This window comes from Somniosus microcephalus, chromosome 11 (genome assembly GCF_052327205.1).
Source record: "Somniosus microcephalus isolate GS21.2 chromosome 11, FLI_Smic_1.0, whole genome shotgun sequence".
Lineage (NCBI taxonomy): Eukaryota > Metazoa > Chordata > Chondrichthyes > Squaliformes > Somniosidae > Somniosus > Somniosus microcephalus.
In genome coordinates this window covers 202,021,466-202,048,262 of record NC_140997.1, presented here as the reverse complement: position 1 = coordinate 202,048,262, position 26,797 = coordinate 202,021,466, and the positions used below count along the sequence as shown (strand labels likewise).

Below are 26,797 nucleotides of genomic sequence, written 5' to 3'. Positions count from 1 at the left end.
CCAGGGCTTTATTTTAAGCCAGCATTGTTTTTAATCCAGCATTTTTAAAAATTAAAGTGTAAAAAATGCCATGGTATTTCTAGTACATCGTCCCAATCAGGGGCTTCAAGTCTCAGTCACAGTCTCCACTATCATTTAATTGGCATCACAAGTCTTCGGCCAGGCCACAGCAGCACCTCATTCGTTGGTAGAATATGAGCAGTTGTAACTTTAGCCCAACCCTTTTCTAATATTACACCTCCTGTTGATTGCTTGCATATCAAAGTTGGCTGCGGCCCGAACTCTGCCACTGTGCTTCCTTATTTGTCTGCATAGGTTGTAAAGCATTTTGAGATATCCTGATAATAAGGTACTATGTAAAAGCAAGTCACTTCTTTCTCAGTTAACATGTTGGGGAAAGTACTAGACAGGACAATTGATTAGATTTATTATTTAGTAGTGATTCTGGAAAGATATCCAATCTTCCTGTATGGGACAATCTGGGGAAACAATAATCATTGTATTGTTAGATTTCAGTTGGTGAGGCAAATTAATGTTGCTAATAATTTAATGTTAGTACCTGATCTCAGGAAGGCTAAATTTTCCCTTATGAACAAACATGTCAACCTATAAATTGTGGAAAAGCTGACAGCCTCCAAAAAACTGACAACTAAATGTGAAAATGGCCCTGAATAAAGGCCTCTGCTTCAAGGTGACTGAATAAGATAAATTCCTTTTTATTAGACTGGATTTCAGGGTTTTTATTGGTCTTTGGGCTTACATTCCGTAGTTCAGTCTGTTTTTCTGTGAAAACTGAAACCCAATGGTCTTACCTATGACTTGTGAAAATAATTAGTTATAATGGGAATGCAGTAGGGCATGACTTGTCATGACTAAAGTTGCATTGTATAGGCAAAAAACAATAAAGTACACAAAAGTGTAATCTTTGCAATGGTGGAGTTTGACACCATTTAGATTTATGACCTTATTTTGGTGCATGCTCCAGTACTTTGAAGAGTACCATGTGTATTTTCTGCATCTGCTATCTGTCCTCCTACAATCTGCAGAATTTCAAACCCAAGTTTAGTTTCATCTAGATAATATTTCTTGATTAATCTTACCATGTCTCTTACTCTTTTTAACCTTTTTATCGTACTGTGGTTCTTGGCCCTCTACCTAGTTGTCTCAATTCATTAAAAAAAAGAAACAGGAACATGGAACTCTGATGTTTATTGATGAGAAGTTGCAAAGACAATCCCATAGTGCGTGTGGGAAAAGTTCTGGGATTCACAGATGCTGTAAAGATGTAGTAGACTTTGAGCACTATAATGTACCATTCCACGAGAATTGTCAAGGCAGTTGAATATATCTTAAACATGCCAAAAGTTTTGATCACCTCTCCGTTCAGCAGGTTTTGAGAATTCTCAGCATGGCCTCAGGTGGTAACCATTATTACACGCAGTTATCAAGACTCGGATCTATCCCAAACTATTTGGAGAGGGAATTGTGAGATCAATTGGCATAATTCCAGGGTCCAGGGAAGTCAGTTAATGCCGGTTTGGCAATATTTTTGGTAGCACAGTACCTGTTTACACTGAATGGTGCCCTTGCCCATTGCAGAAAACAATTTAACCTATTGAAGAAGTGAAAATTCTGCACGACTGCAATCTACTGGACCAGGACTCTCTGGAATGCAGCACTATTATGTAGTACAGTGCAGCTTGTTGTTAATACTCACTGCTCATTAGGGAACAAATACAATGACATGATTGATCATCTGAATAGCACAGGGATACATGGTAGACTGGCTGATGCCTGTTATATTACCATTACCATTAGAACTGTTGCTGCTCTTCCCTTCTCTATACCCTGCCTTGTGGCTGTTTATCACTTCCCACCACCTTGTGCAGCCTTCAAATAAACACCGAAAAGAAAATATTCCAACTCAAGTTCCTTGCAATATAGACAGACAGATAGATAAAAACACCAGTTATGGTACCTCCAATTGGGTAGAAGTAATTAAAACTATAATTGAGTAATCTTCAAATTCTTAAAATAATACAAGTCTCTCCTCCCTCTATGCAGTTCCTGCTTACTGTTAAATCTCCTCAGCCAGATGCCCCACCACATACAAAGAATTAATAAATGCATAATTTGTGTTTCATACTTTTAAAAATATTCTGGCACAGTCAGTGAGATAACACTCTCTGTGTGAGAGAGAAGATAATTTTCACCCCTGATGTATGCAGTGTTTGGGTTGGAATCGGGATTTTGTACTGAACAGATGTGCATATATGGGAGAAATAGATAGTTTCACTTATGTTCTAAGATTATAGCTTCTGGTAAAGTACCTTCAGGTGATAAATTCACCTTTGGCATATGCATGTACTCACCCTTCCCCTAGGGCCAAAACATTGGCAGCTATGATGACTGTAGTGTTTGTGTTTTGAGACTTCCCTTTTATATGCTTTGGGATAACTTATAGTAAATTGAATCCTGCAGTCATTTGTGTACAAGTGAATTAATTTAGGAAAGCAATCATTTTGAATATAACATCTAGAACAACTTCTGTGTGGGAGCTGCTGTTGCTGCTTCGCCATACCTGCTCCATGTGTGTACTGGCTCCTTAATTATGGTCTCTCGCTCTTGGCTGACTCCTGCTTCATAAAGTTCAGAATGTGCAGCTTCTGTGCATGGAGCAGGAGTCAGCCAAGAAACGCTAGTTGCTGAGAAACTGCATGAATGGAGCGGAGCAGAGTGGGGGACGGAAAAGTGAGTTGTCCCCGCTCCTAACATGGATTGTTGGAAACTATGGGGGCGATTTTCCCAGCCCTGAGGAGGCGGGTTTGGAGGCGGGACAGTTGGGGGGAAAAAAAAAAAAATCGCAAAAACTGAGTGCGGGTTCGGAACCTGCCTCCGCACAATTTTGCAGGAGGTGGTTTTGATGGGTGCGATTCGGTCCCGCCTCCAGCAGTCCAGAGAGGTAGTTAAGACCCTTAAATGGTAATTAAGGGCCTCTGTAATCCTATTTTGAGAGGCCCTCGTTATTTTTCCACATTTTCAGCGTGTTCCACGACCCTCCTAAACCATGCCAGCTAAACCTGGTGTGTTGACAAGTGGGTGGTCTCCTCACAGCTGCAGCTCCACCATTAAAACGGAGCTTTCATCGGGGATTAGTTGCAGGTGGCAGAACTTTGCTTCAAAAGGTCTTTCAGCACTTTTAGCAGGCCTACCGAAGTCGGAGGTGCTGCATCTTCTATCTCTCAACTGTGGGATCTCCTTGGAAGACCCTCTCCCCACTTGGACGGAGCGCTTTCCCAATGGAGGCATCTGCCAGCAGCATGGGAACCATTCATTTTCTTTCACCATGGAGCTCAGATTCGGATGAGGAGCAGCCACGGCAGCAGCAGAACCAGGCAACTCAGCAGCAACAGCAGCAGGAGCCCCAACCACCTGCTCAGCCACCTGATGCTGCACAGGGCAGAATGCACCAGCACATGGAAGTACGTCGCCGTAGGAGATACCCCCAACACAGGGTTTACAGACAGAGGATGAGCTACCTCAACATGAGTGAGCAGCAGTGCCAAAGGAGGCTGAGGCTTTCGCGAGAGGTTTTCCGAGAGATCTGCAGACTGCTGCACCAACTCCTGGAGCCCAGAGGAGCGGGTGGACACCCCTTACCAGTGGCTGTCAAAGTCACCACCACACTCAACTTTTTTGCCTCAGGCTTCATCCAGGGATCATCAGCGGACATCAGCGGCATCTCCCAGTCGGCCGCCCACAGTTGCATCACGCAGGTTACTGTTGCCCTTTTCGCAAAGACCCACAATTACATCCGCTTCTCAAGGGATCAAGCAAGCGTCACCGCGCATTCGCTTGGCTTTGCAAATATGGCAGGCTTGCCAATCGTGCAGGGCATCATAGACTGCACATGTATGGCCCTTAGGGCACCTCATCACAACCCAGCTATCTTTGTCAACCGCAAGGGCTTCCACTCCCTCAACATACAGCTGGTGTGTAACAACAAGAAGGGGTTCTTGCATGTTTGCGCCAAGTTCTGTGGTAGCTGCCATGACTCATCCTGCGGCACTCCAGTGTTCCTCCACTTTTCAATCCGCCAAATAAACTTAACGGATGGCTCCTTGGTGACAAAGGTTCCCCCCTGAAGAAGTGACTAATGACGCCGATCAGGAGGCCAGCTAACGAGGCTGAAGAGTGCTACAACGCCAGCCATACTTCGACCAGGTCCATCATCAAGCAAACAATTGGCTTGTTGAAGATGAGCTTCCGATGCCTTGACAGATCAGGTGGAGCCCTGCAGTATTCGGCAGCCAGGGTCTCCACAATGGTCGTGGTCTGCTGTGCACTGCACGACATGGCACAGTGTCATGGCTTGCAGCTTCCTGATGAGCAAGTGGCTCAGTTCCGAGCCTCCTCGGATGAGGATGATGATGAGGAGGACCGAGCGCCAGTCTATCGACCAGTAGCAGCATGCGAGCCCATGGCTGTCCATGATGCAAGGGATGCACTTATCCTGGCTAGATTTGCATAGGCTGCCCATGTTGGCACATGTCCTTGGCTCCATCTTAAGACATGATAGACAATGGACATGACTCTCTGGCCTCCTTTCACTCTGTGAGAAGTCACACAACACCAGGTTATAGTCCAACAGCTTTATTTGAAATCACAAGCTTTTGGAGCGCTGCTCCTTCGTCAGGTGAAGTGAAGAGATGCATATAGGCACAGCAAATATAGTCAGAGAACACTGCCAGATGATTACAGGTAATCTTTCTAACTGCCCTTTATCACACCTCGGCAGAGAGATAATCACAGCAATCAAAGGTGTGGATGGTGTCCAAACAGGTCAGTCAGGAAAACATTACATCCACGAACAATGAGGTGGGGTCACAAGGGGTCAAATGTTGCAGATGCTGGGGTCTGCATGAAAAACAAAAAACAAATAAAACAAAAAAAAATTTTTATGCTGGAAATCACAGCAGGCCTGGCCGCATCTGTGTCAAGAGAACAAGCCGACGACGACTCGAGTCTGGATGACTGTACGTCAGGTGGGGTTACATGTAGCGTGACATGAACCCAAGATAATGGTTGAGGCCGTCCACATGAGTGCGGAACTTGGCTATCAGTTTCTGCTTGACGATTTTGCATTGTCGTGTGTCTCGAAGGCCGCCTTGGAGAATGCTTACCCGAAGATCGGAGGCTGAGTGTCCTTGACTGCTGAAGTGTTCCCCGACTGGGAGGGAACACTCCTGCCTGGCGATTGTTGTGCGGTGTCCGTTCATCCGTTGTCGCAGTGTCTGCATGGTCTCACCGATGTACCATGCTCCGGGACATCCTTTCCTGCAATGTATGAGGTAGACAACGTTGGCCGAGTCACATGAGTATGTACCATGCACCTGGTGGGTGGTGTCCTCACGTGTGATGATGGTATCTGTGTTGATGATCTGGCATGTCTTGCAGAGGTTGCCGTGGCAGGGTTGTGTGGTGTCGTGGTCGCTGTTCTCCTGAAAGCTGGGTAATTTGCTGCGAACGATGGTCTGTTTGAGGTTAGGCGACTGTTTGAAGGCGAGTAGTGGTGTCGTGGGGATGGCCTTAGCGAGGTGTTCGTCGTCATCGATGACATGTTGAAGGCCGCGAAGAACATGGCGTAGTTTCTCCGCTCTGGGGAAGTACTGGACGACGAAGGGTACTCTGTTGGTTGTGTCCCGTGTTTGTCTTCTGAGGAGGTCTATGCGATTTTTCGCTGTGGCCCGTCGGAACTGTCGATCGACGAGTCGAGCGTCATATCCCGTTCTTACGAGGGCGTCTTTCAGCGTCTGTAGGTGTCCATCACGTTCCTCCTCATCTGAGCAGATCCTGTGTATTTGCAGGGCTTGTCCATAGGGGATGGCTTCTTTAACGTGGTTAGGGTGGAAGCTGGAGAAGTGGAGCATCGTGAGGTTGTCCGTGGGTTTGCGGTAGAGTGAAGTACTGAGGTGTCCGTCTTTGATGGAGATTCGTGTGTCCAAGAATGAAACCGATTCTGAGGAGTAGTCCTTTCACTCTGGCCACCAACTTGACAACGCAAGTGTCGCGGAGCCCGCAATGTGGAGCTGCCTAAAGTGAAATAACAGAATGGCATTTCATCAATACACAGAAACATTCACCCAATCTGCACACAGATCTGGAGGTTATGGCCTAGAAATTCAGTTGTTTGCGCCAGCCGCTAGCGCCTTAGGAGGAGGAGATGTGGGGTGCTAAGCGGCTAGCGCCCGGGCGCAGCGCGATCTGCGCCTCTCGCCAACTTCAGTTAAGATTTAGCGGCGGCGCCAAGCCTTTGCGCGCGCTCAGCTGCGCGCACAGATCCTGACGTAATTTCATGGTACAACGCCCTTTGTGCGCCCCAAACCGGAAATTCAGTGGCGCCGGCCTATTGTGCGCCTGGCGCCCCTAGCGACTGGTAGAGGGGAACGGTTCCCAGTCGCTGCGGGGCGCGGGGGGCGCTAATTAATGGGCACTCCTCCTGCAGTAGAAATGGCAGCCATTTTGCAACACTCCTTCTTTGTGAGAGACGGATCTTTGGAGAGAGACAAAGGTAGAGAGCTTTCTGGTTTGGCTCAACACTCGCACAGGTACTTGTGGCTTCAGGCCACAGCTTTGCACTTGTCTTTAACTTCAGAGCCATAGCATTGATTGGAAACATATAATGGGGGCTGCAATGGGTGGAAACGTTGGGCTTCTCCATTGCATTCAAAGGGCTCAGAGACGCCGTGAGAGAGTGCCAGTCATGGCCAGACGGAGAAGGGGCAACAGGCGTCGGCAAAGGAGGCCTTACCCACCCAGGGTATACCGCCAGCAGTTCTCATATCTGAACATGTCTGACGAGCAGTGTGTTCGGAGGCTGCGATTCAGAAGGGCGGTGGTCACTGAGATCTGCCACCTGCTTCGCGGAGATCTGCAGCCACAGCTGAGGAGCAGGACGTCTCTGCCGGTGGCAGTGAAGGTGACGGTGTCTCTCAACTTCTATGCCACCGGCTCCTTCCAATCCGCTACTGGGGACATTTCCAACATCTCCCAGTTTGCGGTACATTGCTGCATCCGCCAGGTGACCAATGCCCTTTTCAGAAGGAGACGTCAGTTCATCTCCTTCTCCATGACCGTTGACAAGCAGCAACAGCGTGCAATGGGCTTTGCAGCATTAGCGGGCTTCCCCATGGTGCAGGGCGCCATTGACTGCACGCATGTGGCTTTGCGGGCACCTCTAGAGAATGCCGAGGATTACCGCAACCGGAAGGGCTACCATTCGCTCAACGTGCAGTTGGTGTGTGACCACAGGCAGCTCATCCTAGCTGTCAATGCCCGCTTTCCAGGCAGCAGCCACGATGCCTTCATCCTGCGCCAGACTTCTGTGGCAGACATGTTCCAGGCCCAGCCTCACCCAGGAGGATGGCTTCTCAGGGACAAAGGCTATCCTTTGTGCACCTGGCTGATGACCCCGCTCCATGCGCCCCGCACCCCTGCTGAAGAGGGATACAATGACAGCCATCAAGCAACCAGGAACATCATTGAGCAAACAATCGGCGTCCTGAAGCAACGGTTCCGCTGTCTGGATCGTTCCGGAGGAGCCCTACAGTACTCGCCTGAGCGAGTCTCCCATTTCATTGTCGTGTGCTGCATGCTGCACAACCTGGCTATCCGTAGGACTCAGCCACTGCCACCAGACATTGGAGGACCACCGGAGGAGGAGGAGGACCAGCACAGGAGGGAGGCAGAAAGTGCAAGGGCCGCCCGTCGGCGGCTTATTGCACGTCGGTTCTAGGCCCCCTCTCAGGGAATGGCTTGTGGCACAAGATGAATGTCACCGCTCCACAAGCCCTCAGCCGAGCAGGGCAACCAGGACTTCCAAAAGAAAGCATGGACAGTGCGATTTCAGAAAATTTATTACTTTGATACCTCTGTGCCCTTCCCACATAACAAACTAATGGAGAGAAGCCCCCCCCAAAAAACAAATAGACCAGTCTCGGCCTTTCCAAAAAAACAAATAGACCAGTCTCGGCCTTTCCAAAAAGGCAAATAGACCAGTCTCGGCCTTTACAAGTAAAACAAAGACACCAGTATCGGCCTTTACAAGTGAAACAAAACATTTGGCCACACCTTCTACTTTTTCCCCCGCGAGGGTGATGCGTTTCGCATCCGTGACTGGCCCCTGCCCGCCCTGCAGCTCCTCCTCAATGGGACCCCAGTGGCTGCAGCAAGGCTGGGGGAAGGCTGCTGACGGTCAGATGGCGAGACGGCAGATGCCCTTGGGGGTCGGCCTGGACCAGCTCTGGGCCTGGAGGGGCCGGCTGCTGACTGCTCCAACTCTGCTTGGGCGGCAGCAGTCTGTCCAGCGGCTGGTGGCAGCTGCAATGGAGGAGTGACAGTTTCGGCTGCAGGAATGCTGCCAACCTGACAGATCACAGGTACTCCCTGGTCGCCTGATACATTGGCACTCGCACGGGCCAGCACTGCAGCATGCGCAGCAATCTCCTGAAGCACAGACTGCTGGGCTGCTGCGGCGCGGCGAGTGCCCTGGCGATGCCTGGCCGATCCAGCGAGGGTGGCAGCAGTTAGTGCCCGTGTGGCCCTGGTCTGTGTCCGCATGACACCAGCCAGTGAATGCACGGCACGACTGAGCACTTGGCTAGAAGCCGCCTGTGCTGCCGCGAAGTCCTGCAGACTCCTGGCCAGTGCTGCACTGAATTGTTGCAGACTCCTGGCCTGTGCTGCACTGAATTGTTGTAGACTCCTGGCCTGTGCTGCCCCGAATTCCTGCACATGCCTTGACAGTGACTCTATGGAGTCGAGCATCCTTGCCACTGCAGCCATGAGCTCAGTGTGCCTGCGCTCAGCCTGGGCGGCCATTTCCGCTAGGAGCCGCACCTCCTCTGCGCTCACCGTAGCAGGACTGGACGCCGCACTCACCCTCCGGGGAGAAGGCCGCCGAGCTTCCCCACCCCTCCCACGTTGCTGCAGCCCGCTGGGCCCCGGAGCTTCACTCTCCTCCGACCCTTCCCCCTGCTCCCCTCCAGGGAAGACGTGTCCCCATCATCGCCATGGGCTGCCTCGGCTGTGGGTGGCACTGATGGTCCGGCTTCCTCTTCCTCCTCCTTGCCCTCCGATTCACTCACAGTGCCAACTTGAGGGCCCGCCTCCTCACCTGGCGATTCAGCATCTGAAAGCAGGGAGGCACAAGAGTTGCTTTAGAGTGAGGACAGGGCGGCAGCGAGGGAGGCATGAGTGCTGCTATGCACTGCATTGGTCCAACAGTGGCAAAGGATGCTGTTCTGAGGCGCAAGTGGAAAGAGAGAGGTCATTGGGGCCCACAACAGGGTCGGCATCTCCACTGGCGACGGGGCCAATCAGCCGGCCTGACATAATGCGCTCCACACGCTGCTCCAGGTCGGAAAGCTGTTTGAGGTCAGGATGACCTCCCCCGGTCTCACGCTGCTGCCTTCGGTTGTGCGCCACCTTGCCCTGCAAGAGAAAGGACGGCCTCTAAGTACAGTGTGAAGCCCTGATCTTGTCTGCACTGCCTCCCATGGTGGAATAGCCCTGACAGTGTGTAAAGTCCTGAATGTGCAAGTGATTTTCATGACAGTCCCATAGCTGCTGGATGAGGGCTGGGCATTAGGGCTTTCAGGTCCCTTTGCCCATAAACTGAGGTGCACATGCAGGGATGAGGAGGACACTGGAAAGGGTACTCACCCTGACAACCCGAGTGAGGTCGTTGAACTTTTTTCGGCATTGTACAGGAGTCCTGGCAACCACGCTGTTGGAGGTCACCCTGTTTGACACCTCCCTCCAGGCTTTCCAATAGGCGCTGGGCAGCGGCCTCCTGCCACCTTCAGGGAACAGAACATGGCGCCTGCGCTCCACTGCACCAACCAGCACCCTCAGGTCACCCTCGCTGAAGCGCTGCGCTCTCTCCCTGGCCTTCTCCATTGTCCTGGGCGTTGTACAGATCAAGCAGCAGTGGTCAGGCCTTGCTTCAGGGCTGCAGTGTGCAGGGCGTGGCAGCCAAACAAATCCACCCTCCCCCTTTAAGAGCTCACCGGCGCCAGAGTGTCTGCCTTCAATCAGCAACTCGCCGCACCTGCACTGCACCCGCCCTCGGGGGTATCACCCCGGGCCGCCGGCTTAGCGCCTAATGATAGTCGTGCATCGCCTGTTTTAGTGCAGCAGCAACCTCTTGGGGCGATGCCACTGAATATCGGCGAAGGTGGCGCTAAGTTGCGCCGGGCGCAAACTTTAGCGGCCGCCCGGCTGTAGCGCCCCAAACGTGGCTATACTGAATTTCTAGGCCTATGTCCCTTGCCAGCTGGACCCACACAGCCTTGGTTTACTGGGAGGCCTCTTCCTCCCAGGTGAGTGGAAGAGCACCTCCCTGCTAGCTCTCACCCCCTCAACCAACATTTGCAGTGCTTCATCCGAGAACCTCGGGGAGGCCCTTGCCTTGGAATTGGACATAGTGGTTTCTCAAAATATGTTGCAGGTGGTGCGGCATTGACAGAAATCATGTGGAATGATCCAAGGCAGCAAGCAGCCCTTAAATCAGGCTGGAAAAGTGATGTCAGCAGAGGCAAGTTTCAGACCCAAAACACTAAGTGACCAAGGGCAATCCACACCTCTGAAATCAAGTGGCCAATCAGGGGAAAATCGCAATTTTTTCCCACCTCTCAGTGGAGGCGAGTTTGGAACCCACCCAAACCACAACCCGCCTCCATTGGGAAAAATCGCCCCCAAAGTATGAGGGAAGATTTAGGAAAGTTACATTGTGAATATGCTGTTAGGTAAGCATATATTTAAATCAGTGCTGATGGACAAGGAAGCCTTATATATCGTTAAGTTTAAAAACAAGAGTTCATAGTTAAAGTGATAACCTAAATGACGAAATAGGGCTGTTCAATTGTCACAAGCTTAGTAACAAGTATAAAAAACAGCTGAGGTCAACTAAAGCCAGTATTAGGAAAGCTAATTAAAAAAAAGCAGAGTAGTCCAATTGTAGTAGTGATACCAAGGCTTTTTTCAGTGTGTTAGAAGTCAGAAAACAATTAGACTCATTGGGCAGGATTTTCATTGGGCCGTGGAGGCGGGATTGGCGGCGTGTGGGGGGTTAAAATCTCGAAATCGGGGGGGCACGAACCCATCCCGCCCCAACCCGCCTCCATGCCAGTTTCAAAGGAGGCGGATACCTGACCTGTGCTGGGACCTGCCTCCCTGAGGCGGGAAGGGGATTAGTGCCAATTAACTGCCTGTTAACAAATAGTTAACAGGCAGTTTTTAGCCTAATCCCTATTTTTATTGCTGAAGTGTGGGATTCCTGACGGCTCCAAACCACGCCAAGTTAGCAAGGTGGGCCGTCGGGCTGAAGGGCTTGGAGGGTTCGAGATGTCCGGTGTGTGATGAGTGCAGAGGTAAGTGTGTTTGGTCTGTCTAAAGTGTTTAAAGAAGTTATACTTACATTTACTTACCTTTACAGCCTTCCTTCTTTCAGGTCTCGGGAGTCCCTCATCTCACCAGCACAGAAAGCAGAATGGCCGCGAGCTGTCAAAAGTTGCAGCATTCAGCTTTCTGTTCTGGAGAGATCTCTAAATCAGCCTAAGAGGAAGGAATTAACTTGGAGTACAGATTGTCAGTGTTTGACAGCTTCAAACAGCTGTCAAATGCTGATATTTCATTTGTCAAAAGCTTTTGACAGATGAAATGTCAATCTGTGACGTCACCTGTTGCCGGGTGGCCCTTAATTGGCCTGCTGAGCCCGCTGGGGAGGCTCAACAAGGTCAATCAAGTCAAAATCGCATGGGTTGGCCACAACTCGATGGAGGCGGGACTACAACCCCGAAAGTTGTAGTCCTGCCTCCTACACGCCTCCTCAATGAAAATCCAGCCCATTGTTTATTTGAGGGATTTATCAAGGCAGGTTAGGTATGAAGATAAAGATATGGCCAATGAGCTAAATCGGTACTTTGCACTGCTTTTCACTTCTGAAGGTGATACTACATTCCTGGTAGTACAGGATAGATGTGCTACTAAAATTGCTTCAGTAGATCGAACTGCAGAAATCGATTCAGTTAATATTAAAGTACTTAAAGCGGATAGTGCTGCTGGACCTGATTCCATTTATCCCAGAGTGCTAAAAGAAATGGGGAATAGCATTTGTGAGCCACTGGCTCATATATTCAATATCTCATCATGGTCTGGCCTGATTTCCATTGATGAGAAAGAGGCTTATGGGGTCCCATCATTTAAGAAGGGGGGAAAAATAATCAGAATTTGGCATTGCTTGTTAGAAAACATTTTGTGGGATATAATTTATGATCACTTTGAGATTTTTAATTCCCAACATGGCTTCCAGAAGCATAGGTTCTGCTTTATTAACCTTATGGAGTTCTTACAAGAAATGACCAGAACAGTGAATAATGGCATTCTGTTGATATATAACTTGATTTCCAGAAAGGTATTGCATTAAAGGTTATTGTACTGGACAGATAACTGGTTGAAATCTTGTAGGCAGAGGGTTGTTATTAATGGGAGTGGATCTGAATGAGGCCTGGTCACGAGTGGAGGTCCACAGTGCTCTGTGTTGAACCATTGCTGGTAATCATTTTAATTAATTAGCATTCCCGCTTTAAATAGGCCTTGGGAGGCTCGGCGGAAATCCCGTGGAGAAAGTGGGCGGTCTGCCCATTTCCCGACATGATCGGGTGGGCAGCCAGTCAACCATATTGAAATGAGGCCCAGGAGTAAAGATTCCCCGGGCCTTATGCTGATGAGAGCTTCCTGCTTGCCCTGCCCCCAACCCCCGCCACTCGCTTCATGCCCCGAGTTAAAATCAGGGCTTCAGTGTCTCCCACTAGGAGGCTAGAACAGATGAATGTGTGGCTGGAGAGATGGTGCAGGAGGGAGGGCTTTAGATTCCTGAGGCACTGGGACCGTTTCTGGGGAAGGTGGGACCCATACAAGCTGGACGGGTTACATCTCAACAGAGCCGGGACCAATATTCTTGCGGGGAGTTTTGCTAGTGCTGTTGGGGAGGATTTAAACTAGCTTGGCAGGGGGATGGGCACCAGCATACAGGAGTAGAAAAGAGGAATAAGGTGCATAAAAGAGTGAATGTGTTGGATAGTACTAGAGATGATAGTACTAGAGGCGGTAGTAGTACCACATTAGATAGGAGCAGACTAAGAAAAACTACGAAAAATTCAAAAATGGGTTTAGAATGCGTGTACGTAAATACACAAAATGTGGTGAATAAGGTTGGTGAGCTACAAGCACAAATTAGCCGTGTGGCAATATGATGTTGTGGCAATAACGGAAACATGCTTTAAAAAAGGTGAGGACTGGGCACTTAATATTCAAGGGTACAAGGGGTTCAGAAAAGATAGGGAAGGAAAAAAAGGGAGGTGGGCTGGCAGTGCTGATTAAGGAAGACATTGTAGTGTTGGAAAGGGAGGATGTTCTTGAGGGGACAAGGACAGAATCCATTTGGTTAGAGTTGAGGAGCAAAAAGAATATGATCACACTATTGGGGGTATTCTATAGGCCTCCAAATAGTGAGAGGGAGATAGAGGAGCAAATCTGCAGGGAAATCGCAGAGATGTGCAAGAGCTGGTGATATTGGGGGACTTTAATTACCCAAATATCGATTGGGATAATGCTAGGGTAAAAGGAAAGGAGGGGGAGGAATTTCTGAAATGTGTTCAGGAGAATTTCTTTGACCAATATGTTCTTGGCCCAACTAGGAATGAGGCATTGCTGGATCTGGTGCTGGGGAATGAGGTGGGCCAGGTCGACCAAGTGTCTGTGGGAGAACATTTGAGTACAAGTGATCATCGTATCATAAGATTTAGATTAGCAATGGAGAGGAGCAAGGAGTAATCTAGAGTGGAACTTCTAAACTGGTGTAGCCTGGCGAAATGGAGCAGCACAGGACACGAACTCTCGTTTTTGGGGTTTTTTATTCTGTATTAATAACTTGGGTCTAGGTTTAGGATGAAATTGTAAATACATAAAACACAGTCGATAAAATACGGCAGTGGCTTGCCCAACTCTCCTCAGAGCACATCCCTCACGCTGGATCTAGAAAATGGAGGCTGTGAAGAAAGGGGAGGTTCCTTTGGCATCACATGGCCCCAACCCCTAATCCTTTTCTCCTTTTTTCAAATTCTAAAGGGGAAAATGAACTGCGCCATCTAGTGGACTTAAATATTCACTGCATTTTCCCACTTGGCTACATTCTCCCCTGCTTTAAAGTCAACGTCCTCGGTGACTTAGCACCCGTTTTTCACTTCTTTTACAGCTTCTCGAAAAAATGCAGTACCCAGACTCGATAAAACATGAGAGAACACCTCAGGACTGAGTGAGACTGCATTACAGGCTGACTGAGGCAAGTGGTATGGGTTAGGGTTTACCCCAGCATTGGCTCTCTTAGTTCTGCGAGGAGCCGGAATGGGTACCTCAACCTCAGTCCCACACTCAGAAGGATCTGAATGCTCTGGCTCAGAAACAGCCTCTGATTCCTGTACCTCTTGGGCGTTACCAACAGGATCATTGTTTACTTTTTCCTCCTGAGTTAACTCTGGATAGGTGACTTCCTCTACCACAACAAACTCAGTATCAGAGGGCTCTGGCAACGATTCTGTCAAAAGAGTGACAGGGGGTACGGTGACAGGGGACTTGGTTCTCGTCCGCCTAGGCTCAGGGACAGGGGTAACACATGGCCTAAGATTAACTCTATGGACCCTTTTTAAAGGACCGCCCTCTACAGGCTCAACTGCATGTGTAGTACCCTGTACCCCCACCACTCTGTACACAGTAGGACCCCAAGCATCCTGAATTTTGTTCCTACCCAAAGGCCTGTGTCGTAAGTATACCAACTGACCCACCTCAATGGTTGGACAGTACACTTTGTCTTTGTTAAGTTCAATTCTTTGAGCTGATTTCTTTTCAGTGTACTCTCTTGCCCTTGCATGTGCCTCCTTCAAACGCTCTTGGTGGACAACCAACCACTCATGTTTCTTGTCTAACACTTGCTCCTGACCTAATAAAGCATCTACAGGAAGGTGTGGATGAACCCCGAAAAGCAGATAGTACGGTGAGTAGCCAGTCGTAGCATGGGGTGTTACATTGTAGGCATACACCAACTCAGATAAGTGCTCAGGCCAGCGGCGCTTCTTTTCTGGAGGCAGTGTACGCAAAAGATCATGTAAAGATCTGTTGAATCTCTCACATTGAGCATTTCCTTCTGGGTGGTGTGGGGTAGTGCGGGTTTTCTTTACACCATAAAGCTTACACAGCTCGGCAATGATTTCACTCTCAAAATTTCGACCTCTGTCTGAATGCAATCTTTCTGGGACCCCATACTTCATGAACCACTCTTTGAGAAGGACTTTTGCCGTGGTATCAGCCTTTTGGTCCCGAGTAGGGAAGGCTTGTGTGAATTTAGTGAAAACATCGGTCACCACTAACACATTCTCACGACCATCGGAGGCCGGTTCCAGCATGGTGAAATCTACAGCAACTACTTCAAGGGGCCGGGAGGCTAGAAATGATTTCATAGGGGCATGTATCTTAGGGTGGGGCATTTTTGTCAAAACACACCTCTCGCATTTCTTGACCCACTGTTCCACATCCTCATACATCCCAACCCAAAAACATCTCTGTCTCAAAAGGTTCTGTGTGCGCTCTATTCCCTGATGGCCCATACGATCATGCACACCTTCAAGCACGACTTCTTTCAAACAAGAGGGCAGTAGTAGCTGGTGACACTCACCAACATGGACATCCTCGATTACACGGTACAACAAACCATCTTGCTCACAAATACGGGGCCACTGCTTTAACGTGGATAATACTAGCTTGGATAACTGCGACCTCTCCTTGTAAGTTGGCCTTCGCTGCTCACCCCAAAACTTCCTAAACACGCTGAGGGTGGGGTCTGTGTCCTGAAACTTACGTAGTTCCTCTTTAGAGTAACCGGGAAGTGTTGGTGTGTTACCCTGCAACTCACTACGCTCAGTACTTTCTTCTGCGTCCGAAACACGGATCTGTCTGACTTTACAGCACTTGACTCCTGCTGTCCCTAAGTCTGGTCCTAGAGCTGTTCCCTTGTGAGTGACATTACATATGGCCACACAACCATCATAGTCTGCATCCCCACTGTCTGACTCGGGCTCCCCTGCTAACGGCTGCCTAGAGAGGGCATCTGCTGCTGCATTACAGCGGCCTGGGCGGTACTTGACGTCAAAGTCAAAAACAGCTAACTGAGCCACCCATCTTTGCTCAACAGCACCTAACTTAGCTGTAGAAAGGTGACACAGGGGGTTGTTATCTGTTATGACAGTGAACTTGGAACCTAGAAGGTAACCTCGAAATTTCTCTGAAACAGCCCATTTGAGGGCGAGGAGCTCTAGTTTCATACTGCTGTAGTTTCTGTCATTTCTTTCAGCATTCCGGAGCCTCCTACTGGCATATGCTATCACTCTCTTCCTATCTCCCTGCTGCTGGTGGAGGATGGCACCTAATCCTAGGTTACTGGCATCCGTCTCTACAATAAAAGGCTGAGTGAAATCTGCGTAACCTAACACTGGAGCACTGATCAGCTTTTCTTTCAGCTGTTCGAAAGCAGCTTGGCACGCAGCTGTCCATGAACCTTCAAACAACCGTTTTGCTTTTGCTGGGCTGTCTTCCCTAAGGCATGCATTGACTACGTCATGGAGAGGGCCAGCTCGTTTAGAAAAATCCTCAATGAACCTCCTGTAATAACTACAGAAACCAAGAAATGACCTCAGATCTTTGACTGTACTGGGGACCGGCCACTTCTTTACGGCGGCAATTTTCTCTGGATCTGTCCCTATACCCTCCCCTGAAATTTGATGCCCAAGGAACCTGACTTCCTGCTGCAGGAAGTGACACTTTTCAAGCTTTACTTTCAAACCTGTCTCTTTCAGTCGTCTTAGAGCTGTCTCAAGCCTCTCTAAATGGTCCGGGAAGGTCTGAGAGAACACAAGGATGTCATCTAAATACACTAATAGGATGTGGAACACTAAGTCGCTCATAGTCGCTTGCATAAGTCGTTGAAAAGTCGCAGGTCCATTACAGACACCAAAAGGCATTCTGAGGTACTCAAAAAGGCCAAAAGGAGTTGTAAAAGCAGTCTTAGGCCTGTCACTTTCACGAACAGCAACCTGGTGGTACCCACTTGCAAGATCAATGGTCGAGAAGAACTTTGCACCATGAAGGGCATCAAAACTCTCGTCAATGCGGGGCAAAGGAAATGCGTCACGTCTGGTTTTTGAGTTTAGTTTCCTAAAGTCAACACATAGTCGTATGTCTCCATCAGTCTTACGAACTACCACTATGGGTGAAGCGTATGAACTATTGCTCTCCTGGATGACACGCTTTCTTAAAAGCTTAGTGATGTGGTCCCTCACCTCTTTGTACAGTGTAGGTGGGATATGATGGTATGGCTCTGTAACTGGTGCGTCATCTACCAAGTTAATCTCATGCTCAACTTTATCAGTGTAGCCTAGGTCCTCATCCTTAAAAGCAAATACTTCCGAATACCTGGCTAAAAGTGCACCTAACTCTGCTTGTTGGCCCTGTGTGCCACCTATGTGTAGTTTGTCCAAAAGCAACTGAATGTCTTGGTCTGTCATCTGTCCTTCTTTTCTGCCAACAGTTACTTCCTCTGTGTCAGCGGAGATGCGTTGAAATCGCACCTCACAGGAGTCCTTGTCTACACACTCTGCCTGAGTCGGAATACCAAGCCTGGTCCTGGGGCTTAACCACACATCCTCCTCAGAGAAATTTACCACCTGCACTGGAAATAAATGTCCCTTTGATTCAACTAGAGTGGGGACAACTACCAGGCCACCTGGCAATGGTGTGTTACCTGGCTCCAACAGCATTTTAGTGCTGCCACCTGACTGAGTTTTAAGTCCCTTTACATAGACTGTAGCTATGGAAGACGCAGGCACATGTACAGCACCCCTACCAGCTACACGGACAGAAGATGACTTTGGAGTGATGTTACACTGTTGTACTTGCTGAAATGCTTCCCTCCAATCTGAATCCAACTTTCCCCCTAGAGTAGTGTCAAACTCAGCATGAACTAGTTGTCTGCATCGGCTGATGATGTTCATACCAATAAGACCTGGTGCTGCAGGCTGTGACTGCTGATGCTCTTTGACTACCAGGAAACCACATTCGGGTAAGGTTATGCCCATAGTTTCAACGTCTAACTCAAGGTAGCCCAAGTAGGGAATGTCCAACCCGTTGGCGGCAGTGATCTTAAGCCACCCGGTTGTAGGCAGCATATCCTCATCCCTCCCAAGTAAGTGCTCTCTGAAAAAAACTTCAGTAATAGTGCTGACTTGGCTCCCGGTATCCAGTAAACAGTTAGCAGTAACCCCCCCAATCTTGAGATCTACTACTGGACATTTACCTACTGCACGGTCAAGAAATCTGTCACGAATACCAGTACTGTTCTGAGAGCCTGCAGGTTTTCCTCGCATTGTCCGGCTCATGGCAATCGAGGGAGTTAGTTTTCCTGCACCACAGCCAGCATTGGTGGATGTGTTTGCTACCTCGTGCTTCTGAGGACACTGTTTGGCAATGTGCCCCGCCCCGTTACACTTAAAGCAAATAGGCTGACCTTCATCAGTGAACTTTGGCTTGGCTCTAGGTTTCCCAACCTTGTCATTACCCGTGTTTTCCTTCTGTAGAGCAAGACCCCGTACTGCCTCTGTTAGTTCCCCGATAGCTTTACCCTGTTCCGCCACCACTTTAAGAACATCCTGTAAAGTGACAGCCTGGCTGCCTGGTACCCCAATGGCAGAACACTGAAGATCCCTCCCCGTACTGTCACACACTACATTCTTGCTCTTTGCAACTTTAGTGCTACAGGGCTGGTCTTCTAAGGACCATAAGACAGCTTCCTCACGTACATCGAACAGGGTAGACTGGGGGTTGTCTCATACAAACTTGCGCAACTCTCTCCGGAGTGAGGGATCTCTAACACCATCAACAAATCTGTTTCTGACAACCCGTTTTGTGTCCGGCACAGCATCAGGTGATTGCTTTACCAAAGTTCTAATAATCTGAGAGAGTGCATGTGAGTATTCTCGGAAATCTTCACCCTCTTCTTGCTTGCGTCCATAGAAAGTTTCTAACAGCTGGGACTCACTGCGTTTTTCGGTGAAAGCCCCCCTTAGGTAACTGAACAGGTCACTGGGCTGCTTAGACTCTCCACCCAACCGTAACCTAATTTCCTGTAGGGCTGCCCCCCTCAACAAAGATCGAATGAAATCTACCTGCTCTGCAGGAGTCTGATCTCTAGCTCGTAGTACACATTCAACCTCTTCAATGAACTCATCAACTGAACGACTATCTTTAGATACCTCACCACTGAATGGTTGGATCTGACGCTCTCTGGGTACATACACATATGACTTGGTTGCCCCATTACCTAGAGTGGCAATAATTTCCATTGCTTGGTCATGGTTTTTTTTCAACTCTGAAATCTGTGCCTTGAGTTGATCTATCTGGTTGCCCTCACCCACACTCGAGGTATTGTCCTCACCATCCGAATTGTGAGCTCCACCCGCCTCCTCAGGAGGGTCTAACATTTTGACTCAGTTCACAAGTCCCTGACAGTCACTGAATGGGATGGCCGCTGCGACGATTCTTCTCCAATGGTGTCCCTCCTCGGTGCCTTGATGGGTCCTCTCCCAGATTGGTCCTGGCGCCCTCTGGATCCCGTCTGTCTGGTCTGGTCCTCCTTAGCAACCCCAGGCAGCACTCTCCGTCCGTCTCCAGGTCCACTTGGCACCACACCGCTCTTCCCCCACTGCTGTATTTTATGTAACTTTCCCAAGCCTGAGAAACTCCAAGCTAACAGACCCCACTCCTGGTACCAAAATGTGTAGCCTGGCGAAATGGAGCAGCACAGGACACGAACTCTCGTTTTTGGGGTTTTTTATTCTGTATTAATAACTTGGGTCTAGGTTTAGGATGAAATTGTAAATACATAAAACACAGTCGATAAAATACGGCAGTGGCTTGCCCAACTCTCCTCAGAGCACATCCCTCACGCTGGATCTAGAAAATGGAGGCTGTGAAGAAAGGGGAGGTTCCTTTGGCATCACATGGCCCCAACCCCTAATCCTTTTCTCCTTTTTTCAAATTCTAAAGGGGAAAATGAACCGCGCCATCTAGTGGACTTAAATATTCACTGCATTTTCCCACTTGGCTACACTGGAATAGGGCTAACTTCAATGGAATGTGAAAGGATCTAGCCAGGGTCAAATGGAACCAAAGACTGATGGGAAAAATTGTAACAGAACAATGGGTGATCTTTAAGGAGATGTTCCAAGTACAGGCTAGGTACATTCCAACAAGAGTGAAGGGTAAGAGCTCCTTGGATGACGAGGGAGATAGAGAAGATGATGAAACAAAAAAAGTGTGTGTATGATGAATGTCAGGTGAATTCTTCAAGGGAGAACCTGACCAAATACAGTAAGTTGAGAGGGGATGTGAAGATGAAAATACGATTGGCAAAGAGAGAATATGAGAGTAGAATGGCGGTTAACATAAAAGGGAACCCAAAAATTTTCTACCGGCATGTAAACAGTAAGTGGGTAGTAAGAGGCAGGTGGGACCTATTAGAGACAAAAAAGGTGATAATATGCTTAGAGGCGCAGGGCAAGGCTAGAATATTCAATGAATACTTTGTATCGGTGTTTACGAAGGAGGTGGATGCTGACAAAATAAATCGTTGAAGTGGAAAAAGTAGAAGCAATAGAAGGGGTGAAAATTGATTGACAGGATATACTAGAAAGGCTAGGTATGCTTACAGTGGACAAGTCACCTGATCCAGATGGCTTGCATCCCAGGTTGCTAAGGGAATTGGGGGAGGAGATAGCAGAAGGGCTTGCCATAATTTTCCAATCTTCCCTAGATGCAGGGGAGGTGCCTGAGGATTGGAAAGTGGTAAATGTGACACCATTGTTCAAGAAAGGGTGTAAGGACTATCCTAGTAACTACAGGCCGGTCAGTTTAACATCAGTGGTGGTAAAGTTTTAGAAACAATAATCAAGGAAAAAATTGAGGCTCATTGAATAGGTGGGTCAGTGGTAGCTTGGATAAGGAATTGGCTTAAGGACAGAAAACAGCGAGTTGTGGTAAGTGTCTGTTTTTCAGACTGGAGGATGGTAGACAGTGGTGTTCCCCAAGGGTCAGTGCTGGGGCCACCAAATGACCTGGATATTGGAATACAGAGTAGAATTTCTAAATTTGCCGATGACTCCAAACTTGGGGGTGTGGCAAACAGTGATGATGACACCAATCGACTGCTACAGGACGTGGAAAGGCTAGCAGAATGGGCAGAAAAGTGGCAGATGGAATTTAATACAGAGAAGTGTGAGGTGATGCATTTTGGCAGAAGGAACAGGGAGAGGCAATATACACTTAATGGCACAGTTTTAAAGAGTGTGTAGGGACAGAGGGACCTGGGAGTTATTGTGCATCGGTCCCTGAAGGTGGCAGGACATATTGAGAGAGTGGTTAACAAAGCATATGGGATCTTGGGCTTCATAAATAGAGGTATTGAGTACAAAAGTAGAGAAGTAATGCTGAACCTTTATAAACCGCTGGTTAGGCCACAACTGGAGTATTGCGCCCAGTTCTGGTCACCACACTTTAGGAAGGCTGTGAAGGCCCTTGAGAGGGTGTAGAGGAGAATTACCAGAATGGTTCCAGGGATGGGGGATCTTAGCTACAAGGACAGGTTGGAGAAGCTGGATTTGTTTTCATTAGAGCAAAGGAGGTTGAGGGGTGATTTGATAGAGGTGTACAAGATTATGGTGGGTTTGGATAGGCTAGATGGGGAAAGGCTGTTCCCGCTAGTTGATGGTACAAGGACTAGGGGACACAGATTTAAGTTTTGGGCAAGAGATACAGGGGGGACGTGAGAAAAAACTTTTTTACGCAGCGAGTGGTGATGACCTGGAATTTGCTGTCGACGGAAGCGATGGAAGCGGAAACACTCGGGGAAAAATTCAGTTGTTTGCGCCTCCCGTTAGTGCCTTAAGAGGGCACTAATGGGGCGCAAAGCAACTAGCGCCCGGGCGCGGCGATGTTTGCGCCGCTCGCGAAATTAACTAGACATTTTTTGTGGCGGCCCTATACACTAATGCCATGATCTCCTGCGCCGGCAGATTGTGACGTCAGTCGAGTGCGCAATGCCCCGTTAGCGCCCTAGACCGGATATTGAGTGGCGCCCCCTGCTTACCGCCTGCCGCTAACAACGACAGGTTGAGTGGTGCGTTATGCTGTCAGAAAGGGACTAGGGGAGCGCTATTTAAAGGCGACTGCTTCCTGCCTTTTTTTGTTGGTGACATTTTTGCAGCACGCATTCTGAGAGAGAGAGAGAGAGAGACTTCTGGAGAGATTCAACGCTGTGTGAAGGAGCTTTGAGTATTGAGCAGCACTTTGCAGGTTTATTTTGATTTGCCCTTCCATGCTTCGCCAGCGCTCTGAGGTAGCGCCTCGCTCCTCGGCCTTTGCGCCTTAAGACAGGTGTGAAGCGCCTGATTTAGCACTCCAATCACCTCCAGGGGCGATAAAAGCCAAGATTGCTGTCAGAGGCGATAATTAGCGCCAGGCGCTAAACTTTGCGCACGGCCGATAATGGCGCCCCAAACGGGGCGATACTGAATTTCTCCCCCTCAATGTTTTCAAGGGGAGATTGGATAGGCACCTGAAGGAAATAAACTTGCAGGGCCACGGGGATAGAGCAGGGGAATGGGACTGACTGGATTGCTCTACAGAGAGCCAGCATGTATTCGATGGCCCGAATGGCCTCCTCCTGTGCTGTTATGACTCTATGACAAGGGAGAGTGCATATGTGTGGGGCTTCTGCTTGCATTGCATGTGCTAAGTGGGATTAGAAGCAAGATACAAGCAGGTTACAGAGGTCTTGAATGAAAATCAAGGGTGGGCGTGTGGAGTGAAGAAGGAGTAATGAGGGAAGTTGCTGATTCTGCAAAGGTTTCCATGTGAGAAGAGAATGCTGCTCGTGGCTGCTGTGAAAGAAGCAAGGAAGAGGTGAGTGTGTATTTGGACTGAAAATGAGAGGTGGCATGTTATATCTTTGCCATGGGTTGAGGGAAGTGATGTAGGGGAGGGATTAAATCAGAGTGCTGGAGGGGGCACGTGAAGGACTATTGACATGTGTTCTTGAGAGAGAGCGAGAGAGAGAGAGAAAGAGAGAGAGAGAGAGAGAGCAGTACTCACTCCTGCTATTCTTGTGAGGTCATTGTAGTGCTTCCTGCACTAGATCCAGGTGATCGGGAATACACTTCTGGGGGTCGATTTTAGTTCAGGTGCAGGGAATTGACGGGTTCCCCAAATTTAGCGATTCCGACATGATTGTAAATGGGTCTGTGAGATTGATGCAAATTTAACACAATTGGCCAATTGATTTCCCACGTGTGGGAAGCCTTGGCAATTGAGTATTTCTAGCCAGAAAGTCGCAGAATATGACGTCATCATTGCTGCTGCTTTTAAGGTCCACAGCAAGCCTTGCTTCCTCTGCAGGCTTCCAACTTTCAACATTAAGATGGCACAGGAGCCTGCGGGAGGAACGGCCAGCGGGAGGGCCAGATCTGCGCCCAAATTTGATGAAGCTTCACTACAGGCATTATTGGATGGTGCTAGGGCCCACAGGGAGGTCCTCTTCCCTTCTTCAGGGAGGAAGAGGCCTCCCAGCCAGACCAAGGCTGTGTGGCTAGAGGTGGCAGGTCAAGTCAACTCCTTGGGGCTAACACGAAGAACATGGTTGCAGTGCAGGAAAAGATTCCATGACCTTCTTCGCACTGGAAAAGTAAGTACTGTATGCTGTTTCCATCACCCTGAATCTGATCCCATTGCCTTTCCTCACCAGCACTCAGCTTCAGCAATCCCTTCCTGCACATCCCACTAGACACTCACATCCATGCACCCTTACCCAGTCCCTCTCTCTCTATGCTCACATTCACAGAACTATACCACCATGCAGCCCTCACACTCCCTCTCACTCTGATGCTTTAAACACAACTAACAACACACGGGGAGGGCCCTTGGTATTGCAACCTCACTCCATCTTTGTCTCCTTCTAAGTATTTATGTTATGCAATCTCTGCACTCACTACTTCACTCTCACTCAACCTCCACTTGTCTCCCTCATTGCAGGAAAAGAGAGCTCACAACAGGAGAGAACGAGCCAGGACAGGAGGAGAGCCGCCCTCATTAGCCCAGCTCACCCCCTGGGAGGAAGGCGTCCTGGAGATTGCCGGGGCTGACCGAGATGTGGACTTTGGGGAAGGACAGGCAGGAGCATCCCCGCAAGCTGGTGACAGAATAGTTTTCCATCTCTCTCATTGGCATTGCATGAGTCGCTGATAATGATTCTGAAGCTACATCATATGGACTTATGATCATCTGCAAAATGCAATGTGCATGTAACCTTGGCATCACATCTCTAACTTTTTCCCTGACTCCCCCACAGGACCATCGAGAGCCCACGGTGCAGGAGGAAGAGCCTGAGCAGCCGGACTCCTCAGAGGAATCTGCAACCTCTGAGGGCACAGCGTCATCAGAAATAAGTGCACCCAGCACCAGCACAGACACTCAACACGTCGGTGGGACCTTCGGGACATAGAGTAGAGTTGTCACCTGGTGTATCACAGCTCACAAGTGAGCATCAGCAGATTGTGGAGACAGGGACAGCAGTGGAGAGTCCTCATCGGAGGGCGCAGGACTCTGCCAGCTCGGCTCAGCTGCATGTCGAACCTCTGCCTCTGGGTCCATCCGTAAGATCAGAGGTGATGGAACTCCAGGCACAGATGCAGGAGTCTCTGGCAGGCTTTGTCTCTAGGGTCGCTGCGAGTGTGGAGTGAATGGAGGAGTCCATTGCGAACATGAGCAGAGCCTTTGGGGAGTCATTGGCGCATGAACGCATCAATACGGAAAGGATGGCTACCTATGTGGAAATGATTGCTGCCTCCGTGGTAAGGCTGGCTACGGTAGAGGAGAGGACGGCTACGGCCATGGAGGAGGTTAGTCGCCAGGGTATGGAAAACATGGTGAGTGTTCAGAATAGAATGACATCTCTTCAGGAGCGATGGGCATCTATTGAACAGAGAAACCAGACCTTCATGGAAGTCCTTCTGAGTAGGAAGTCCTATCTGAATGGCAATAGATTGGGAGAAGGGGAAGTGCAACGAGACCTGGGCGTCCTTGTGCACCAGTCGTTGAAAGTAAGCATGTAGGTGCAGCAGGCGGTTAAGAAGGCAAATGGTATGTTGGCCGTCGTAGCGAGAGGGTTTGAGTACAGGCACAAGGATGTCTTGCTGCAGTTGTACAGGGCCTTGGTGAGACCACATCTTGAGTATTGTGTGCAGTTTTGGTCGCTTTATCTGAGGAAGGATGCTCTTGCCATGGAAGGAGTGCAGCGAAGATTCACCAGGCTGATACCTGGGATGGCAGGAATGACGTATGAGGAGAGATTGGGTCGATTGGGCTTGTACTCGCTGGAGTTTAGAAGAATGAGAGGGGATCTCATCGAAACTTATAAAATTCTAACAGGACTAGACAGACTCGATGCAGGAAGGATGTTCCCGATGGTCGGGGAGTCCAGAACCAGGGGTCACAGTCTAAGGATAAGGGGTAAGCCATTTAGGACAGAGATGAGGAGGAATTTCTTCACCCAGAGAGTGGTGAACCTGTGGAATTCATAGGTGCGACCCCTAGGTTTTGCGATTTTAACCCCGCATGCCTAAAAGCCCGCCTCATGGCCCAATGAAAATCAAGGCCCTGTAGTTTACAACCTCTGCCACCTCGCTACATGCCTGGTGCACATCACATTTGGGAAGCCTCCTTCAATTGCTGCGATACAGGACTTCCTTCTTCACCCTCATCTCTTCCAACAGCACCTTCAAGGATCCTTTGAGAATCTGGCTGCTTTCCTGTGGCTCATTCTTCCCACTCTTCCAGTTTCTAGACAGAACCAGACAGCAGGGAATGCAACCTCCCTTTAAGAGGTGCATTCCTGCTTTAAATAGATCTCTGCAGGGCCCGCCAGATGTTGCGCTAAAAAAGTGGTTTTCCCACTCAGCCACAAATTGGGTGGAAAACCGCATGTCATATTTAAATAAGGCCTGGGATTTAAAATACTTGGGCCTAAAATTCTCTGCAACGAGTGTGTTTTGCATTTGCTCCACCCCTGGCCCTCCCAAAACCCACCCAGTGTTAAAATTGACCCCACTGGGTCACAAAGAGTTCCTCAACATTCTGCAAAACAATGGGCCGGGTATTCCGATCCCTACAGGTTGAATAACAACAGGCTGTGTACACACCCATAAGGACATTGGAAATGCTGGTTTCAGGCATGCAAAGCGCATGCACTGAAAACCGGCATTTCCGATCTGTCAAGAATGCTCTTGACAGATCGGACGCCTGCCCTGGAGAAGGGCTTCTGCGGGCGGATAGTTCCGCTTTCTGCAGAACCTCTGCCCGCTGAAAACCCTTAGAATTCTTACGCCGGGTAAAAGCAGGCATAAGGCCTGCTTTTACCAGGATAAGAGTTGAAAAAAGTCTTTTAAAAATTCACTCATTTATCATTTTAAAAAAGGTAAGTTTAGTTTTAGCCCTGTAAAAAACTAATTATTTTTTTCAAAAAATTACATTTTTGTTTAAAATGTTTAATTTGCAATTTCAACTAATTTTAAAAATGTGATTT

General features: G+C 48.9%; 1 protein-coding gene across 7 annotated transcripts in view; it reads left to right on the top strand.

Annotated features, from left to right (window-relative positions):
* Window positions 1-26,797, top strand: part of fbln2 (fibulin 2) — a 250,620-nt gene that overhangs the window by 218,962 nt on the left and 4,861 nt on the right. The gene's annotated exons all lie outside the window — the stretch shown is intronic.